Source organism: Ochlerotatus camptorhynchus, unplaced genomic scaffold (assembly GCF_037179485.1).
Source record: "Ochlerotatus camptorhynchus isolate MF236.1 unplaced genomic scaffold, CSIRO-AGI_Acam_v1.1 ptg000447l, whole genome shotgun sequence".
Taxonomy (NCBI): domain Eukaryota; kingdom Metazoa; phylum Arthropoda; class Insecta; order Diptera; family Culicidae; genus Ochlerotatus; species Ochlerotatus camptorhynchus.
Window position 1 is genome coordinate 156,096 of NW_027040933.1, and position 7,400 is coordinate 163,495.

The following is a 7,400-nucleotide window of genomic DNA, read 5'->3' on the forward strand; positions in this document are numbered from 1 at the left end:
CCAATCACCGACGGACATCGATTGCCATCCATTGACGGCAATCGAATGTACAGGAAGGCAGCTTCCACACCTGCGTAGGATATCGCACCCATTCAACACACATGGTCCGGGACCAACGTCTTTACTTCCCTTCCGAAGGAAGACGTGACCAGAGATTTTTATGCCTCAGAAAAATCCCACCGACCTCGGCTGGGATTGAACCCAGACCCATTGGGGTGTTAGAAAGCAGTCACGCTTACCACTACCCCACCGGCGTCGGCAAAAAAAAAGTTTTGTAGACGACGATTCTTGTGACGAACTTTGGAGAGATCGGACGACCAGCAAAGGACCTCTAACAGAAAGGACAGCAGTAGTAGTGGAACAACAGAGCAGATTAGTGGAATCGATGATTATGAAGTATATTAAGTCTGGTTTAAGCTATTCTAAAGGGTGCTACGATCAAAACTTGGTCGACTAAAACTTGACGTGTATTTAAAAAAGCATTTTAAAAACCTGAACACGTCTAATTTTGTAGGTGTATGCGTGCATAATGATGCCTCTATTTTGATTTTGACATTGTTTCTTCAGTTATCAAAATGGCGTGCTTGTACGGCAAGGCAACGCATCAAAATTTTGTACGCGCACCACGAAAATCCGAACTACTCGCACAGAACTACGTCAAGGCAGTCTTCGAACAGCTTCTTGGGCAGGAGTTTTATACGGCAACCAGAAGGGGAAAGGTGGCAGACATTTTCAAACTGTATTTCGCTAAGAAATATCTGGTTTGACATGCTATCTGTACCTATGGATTTCAAAGCGATATTTTCACTGCAATATTTTCGTCAACCAGGAAATGTTCGTAAGCAAGTGTCTAGAAAAACGTCTGCTGCCTTTTCTGAAGCAACACGATTGTTCCATGCTGTTTTGGCCGGATTTGGCATCCTGCTATAAAGGAAAAAAGCCAAGGAGTAGTATACCGCCAACAACGTGCAATAACCCTCCCAACACACCAGATCTCCGCCCAATCGAAAAATATTGCGCCATCGTCAAGCGGAACCTGAAGAAGATTCAAAAAAACTGTTTGAAGCGAGAAGCAGCACTTACATACTTGATCCTCAAAAAACCTTCGTCAAAATCTCATTCATTTTTTCGTCAATGACAAAGATTAACCTGTTAACAAAAAATGGAATTTCGTGTATTCTGTGTTACACTATTGTTATCCAAGCAGTCCAGGACGTAGATGCTTGTTCATTTTTACGGCTCCATGTAATTGTTTTGCTCAAGTCAATTAATTTCGTTACAAATTTAGTTAATACTATAATCTACACTGAAAAAAATTCTGAATTTTAAGTATCGCGTAAAATCCCCCTTCGTTTAATTTTGAGCTACACTAATAAAATTCCACACATTTTTATTGAAGAATTTTCATGTGAAGTTCCACATGATTTTCATGTGACCGCACATAAACAGATCCACCCAGGAGCACACATGACATTTATGAGTCAAATGAATAGTATGTGTGGTTACACATGGCTTTTATGTGTACACATATTAAGTATGTGTCTGACACATAGATATCATTTGTTGATCACATTGCAAAAAATCATACAAACAATCTTTGAAATTTTATCAGTGTATACTTGGCATAAACAGTGAAATTGTTTACAAGCTTGCATACAATATTGCTGATTTATGCTATATTGCGCTTAAAGTTACACAAAATATTGCGTAAATTTATGCCAAATCTAGCGTTAATTTTATGTACGCTATATCTCGCAGAAATTTACATGTATTTTTCGAACGGTGTACACACGTTCGTCACTGACAGTAACCCTCAAATATTATTGCAGATTTGGAAACCGTGATTAATTTCCTCTAAGAATTGTCCAAGTGTCAATGATTTGGTCAACGACTAGATTACGTGACTTTTCAACGTTTTGCACTGCTCAAACTCAACAACTACTCACCAAATCGTTTTGAGTTACACAAGAAATATGTCTGAATTTTAATTATCGCGTAAAACCTCCGCTCGCATAATTTTGAGCTTTAGTTGGCATAAACAATGAAATTATTTACAAACTTGTTTACAACATAGCTTATATATGCGATATCGCGCTTTAATTTACATGCAATATAGTGTAAATTTACGGCAAATCTAGCGTTAAAATCGTGTGCACTATATATCGCTGAAATTAACATGGTTTTTTTTTCAAACGGTGTAGGGTAGATGTTCCACTTATGGCTATGCAGTGTACCAATTAAAGGCCTATGGAAATTCCATAATTGGAAAACACAATAATTGGAGCGTATAGACATTACTGGTACATCTACTCTACTCAAATCTGAAACTATTACTCAAAATATAAGAAATTTAACGCACTTTCCAAATCTGCAATAATATTTTGGGGTTACTTTATGTCTTTTCAGTTACAATACAAAAATTGTACAAAAACCATTCAAACCCCGTTTTAATGTCATGTAGGGGAAATGGATGTAATGTTGGTCTAAATGCTCCTAATTTGGGCCCATACATAAATTTAGCAATCGACTAAATTTTCAACAGCGACCAAAAATATCCATTATCCACGCGTTCATCTAGATAAAATAGATAAATAGCAGATTTTTAGCGATGGGCTCAATCTTTCTTTTTTGCCTCTTGATACATATGGCTGACTAGGTTTTATCAGTAATGTTCCAGAGAAGTTCCAACCAGCCTGAAATTTGTAAAAGTGGCTATGATTAAAGAAGTTCCTTATTTTGTATAAAATATAATTGATGTATCACGCGTCTCCATTAATCATCATATCAATTACACCATAATATGTAGTTAAAGTTTCTATTTTCGTGTGTCCGGGAATCGGGCAACTGCTAATGGCTCTTTTGAACCATGAAATATGTGCTCCTGGAACCATGAAATATGTTTATTCAGTAATATAAATTATACACTGTGCAACATAATGATTTTTTTTTCTGAATCAGACAAATTTGATCGTATTTGCATATATTATGGTCCCTTGAATAGAGAGACGTAGACATTTTATCAAAAAGACTGGCACTTCTTCCTCTTTTTTACATCCGCTATACAATTCATATATCCACAAATAAATTCTCCCGATGAATGGTATATATTGTTGCTTCCATCTTCGCTCAACCGCATCGCTATTGTATCTTTCGCTTGGATTCTGGCAAAGTTTCCGGTCTTCTTGATATGTTGTCTTCGATTAAAGTCTATAATATACTTATGCCCTAACACGTTACGTTTTGACGTTGGATAACGTCTTTCGGCAACATACGGGGGTACGAAATTGAAAACAGTCATTTTGGATGAGTTACGAAAAATTAAAAGATTTTGAACGATAATAACTCAACCATCTCTCGATAGATTTACGAGATAATGACATCAATCGATTGGAAATATTTCTAGCAATTTAATGTTAGTTGTTTCAAAACTATTAATTTCATTCTGTAAACTATTGAAAAATGGTTAAAAGTAAACCATTCTCTAAAGATGGTGAAAATCGATTGATTTTTTTATATTCTTATACTTTCTCCAACTGAGACATCAGATGCGAGTATCTGACACCTCTGATATTTTCTGTTCTACTATATAAGCGTCCAACAAGGTCGCCCGTTCCATCATTGTCTATCCGATCGTCGACCCAGCAGCAGAGCAGCAGAGCAGCAGAGCAGCAGTGCAGCAGAGCAGCAGAGCAGCAGAGCAGCGGAAGCAGAGCAACGGCAGCAGAGCAGCGGCAGCAGAGCCTGGGGGCGAAAGGGCAACTACGCCGAGTGCGTTGGTGCCAGTGCTCCGGTATACTGGGCCGCCGTCATGGAATGCCCAGCTGCTGCAGTTCTCAGTCGGTCGTATTCACCGTCTGCTCCGCAAGGGCAACTACGCCGAGCGCGTTGGAAAAATGGCCCTTTTCAGGGCCACAACATTATCAAGAAAGAGTTTAACGATTAATTTTCTAGGGTGGTGTACAAGGGAGTACCCAGCACAATCATGGGCATTGGCTGCAAGCAGGGTTGCTTCCACTCACTTGCTATAAAAAAACGATTTTCTGAATTTTGAATTCATTCGATGTTATAATGATATTTTGTACTTGTTAGATACAAGAAGCGGATGAAAGGCAAGTGTTTGACTCATAAAACCTGTCAATTTTGCTACCAGAGTGTTACAATAAGCGATTTTATGATTCGTGAGCGTTCACTCAGAGTGAGCGCTCGCGAGTCGTTAAATCGCTGATTGTGACTATCTGAAAGCGAATTGGACAGGTTTCATGTGTCAAACATTTGCCTTTCAATCTCTTCTTGTATCTAACAAGTACAAAATATGATTATAACATCTAATGATTTCAAAATTCAGAAAATCATGTTTTTATAGCAAGTGAGTGGAAGCAAGCCTGGCTGCAAGCAATATTTCATCAGATTCCAGACAAATCTGTTCGATAGTAATTAGAACAGAAAATGAAAATATAAAAATGAGGTAAAGAAAATAATTAAAATATGGTTCAGATTAATACCTGGCTGAATAAAGATACACATTACCATTTATTATATAAGACCACGTAGTCCTACGTCACCATTGCATACAACCCCATAGGGCTGTCCCTTGTAGTTGGAGGGTGGTGTACAAGACACAACCGCATTGTTGACATAGGACTACGAATTTTTTTACGGTTCAGACTCCCTTGTACACCACCCTCCAAGGCCGATTGATTGTTTGGATGGTACGAATCTACTTTGAGCTGGTGTACTTGGTGACGGCCTTGGTTCCTTTAGAGACAGCGTGCTTGGCCAACTCACCCGGCAGCAGCAGACGGACCGCAGTTTGGATTTCGCGGGACGTGATCGTCGAGCGTTTGTTGTATTGAGCCAGACGGGACGAGTTCGAAGATGCTTCAACACCTTGTAGATGTAGATGGCATAGCTTTCCTTACTGCGCTGTCTCTTCTTCTTCTTCTCTCCCTTGACGATGACTTTCTGCGCCTTTCCAGACTTCTTAGCGGCCTTTTCACTGGTTTTCGGTGCCATGATGAAAAGAATAACTGATAGTCGTTTCGACGGTGGTGTCTCGTTTTGTGCCCGTAGCATAAGAAGCGAAACTCCTCCCCTTTTCAGTATTTTGCTGTATGTATTGTTCCTTCCCTGTATTAATAATATGTTACTCGACGCAGGTATAAGTATACCCTCGACGAGTGAAATAAACAGACCTGGTCGGTCTGTTTGCCAATCACGCCAAGCGTGTCACAATTATGCCAAAGGACGTTCAGCTGGCTCTTCGTATTTGTCGTGAACGTTCTTAATTTTTCCGTCGAAATCTATCAAAACCGGCCCTTTTCAGAGCCACTAAAAGATTCCACAAGAGAGTTGGGAAGGAAATTTCTGATGCTTACAACTGATCGCATCACAGTGAATCCTGATCGAAAAATTGCAACCAGCAAGTGCCCTAGAACCAAAAGCGGTGCGATGCTATGACGATGACTGTAAGGGGCTTAGAAGCAGAAGGGTGAAAGCCAATTCTCTTTTTCGATTTCCTCTTTTGTGATGACCATGGTTTCCTATTTCGCACTATTTCTGCTATGCCTTTCTATCATCCACAACAACAAACGTATCAATGAATGTGTTTGCCGTCGAGTTATCGTTATCTGACCGTGCACTTCGTAGTTGCTCCTCCGTGAATGATCACAACTCAAGAGCAAATTTTCATTACGTCGAAAGTAAAGGTAAACAAAGTCGAGCTATCAGTGTCAATCGATGCTCCTGCTATTACACTATATACTGTCCGAATATAGGATCACATCCCATTTTTAAATTTATTTACTAGTCTAATTGCTTTTTGACGTAATCACCTTCCGATCAAAATAGTTTTCGATGTTACTTAAGTCACCCGATTTCTATGGAGATGCCGTTTGCCTTAAGTAGCAGTGCTGAGAAACCCGTGAAAAGTGTTCGTTCGTCGTTTCGCTTTCTCATTATTAAAATGAATAAATCGAACTGTTGGTTGCTAAGATGATTTCGGTGGTCCTAAAATGATGAGGGCTGCACGTAAGGAGACGTAATTAATAATTCTCCGGAATATCCTGGTAAATATTCTTTGACTTAAGTAACAATAGAGGCCATCAAACGACGTATAATAACTTTTGATTCAAACACCAGTATTTTTTAGCATGAAAGCTAGCGATTTGCATTTGTATGATTAAAACCCTGCTAAATATGTTAAACATTGCTATCACAATGAGATTATATGTGTTTAATTGGAAATAGGAGTAACTTTTCGGCGTCTGGCTCGACGTGGTTATGTCAAGCGCCTCCGGTCTGATCTTCGAGGAAACCCGAGATGTGCTGAAGGTATTCCTAGAAAATATGCGTGATGCCGTCACCTACACTGAACACGCCAAGCGCAAAACCGTCACGGCCATGGATGTCATATACGCTCTGAAGCGACAGGGACGCATTCTGTACGGTTTCGGATGTTAAAAATTATCACCAATGTAACAAAACGGCCCTTTTCAGGGCCATCAAGTTCATTTCAGAAAAGAGTTAGAATAGAATTTATGTAGAGTATCCCCTGCTTCCAAGTTTGGTTACAAGATTATAACTCTAGAGAGCAGCGGCGCCCGTGGTGTAGTGGTAAGCGTCCCAGCAGGTCTGGGTTCAATCCCAGTCAACGCTGCCGAGAAGTTCTGAGGCATAACATCTCTGATCACGCCTTCCTTCGGGGTTCCCGGTTCATGAGTTGGTGGGTGATAGGTAGGGTCCAGGTGTGGGCATGCACAGTTGTACACATCAACTGCTAATTTGGTAATAACTTTTCACTCAGATGTTGAAATTTATTTTTCTTTAAAGTAATTGATAAATTGAGCTCATAGTTTACTATAAATATGCGAAGATTAGGTAAAGCTTAACATTTGAATCAACGCTAATCAATTTAACACTTAAATTCCGAGATGTGTAGTAAGCATTTCTCACCTCATTTTTACAACGCAAAAACAAATACAGTTTACTACTAGCATTAAAATCTACTTTATTTTACGTATCTATAACAAGCTTACACTCTATTCTATCTACTGCTTCGAAAAGAACTATGTTCCGTCAACTGTGTGCAAAGTTATTAGCAAATGAGCAGTTCGTGACAAAACTGTGTATGCCAAGCATGGGTGTGGGTAGCATTGGTGCTCAGCACGAAAAACAAGGAATATTCCTAAAATATAATATACACAATTAAGTACAACACATAACAGACGTTATCCAACGCCAACCCTGCGGTCGTATCTAGTATACAACCCTTCCAACTTTTTTAAGTACCGCTCTCTTTATCAATTTGCATATTATTCCGAATTTGGTCATTTATTGTCAACGTAATTGTTGTTGTTGTGGAAGGACCATTTGTAAAAAATGACTCAATGTACATTTGTCTA

The 7,400-nt window shown here is 39.3% G+C and overlaps 1 pseudogene; it reads right to left on the reverse strand.

Moving 5' to 3' along the window:
• Positions 1 to 4,717: 4,717 nt before the first annotated feature.
• On the reverse strand, positions 4,718 to 5,013 carry LOC135711954 (histone H2B-like; annotated as a pseudogene).
• Between the last annotated feature and the right edge of the window lie 2,387 nt (positions 5,014 to 7,400).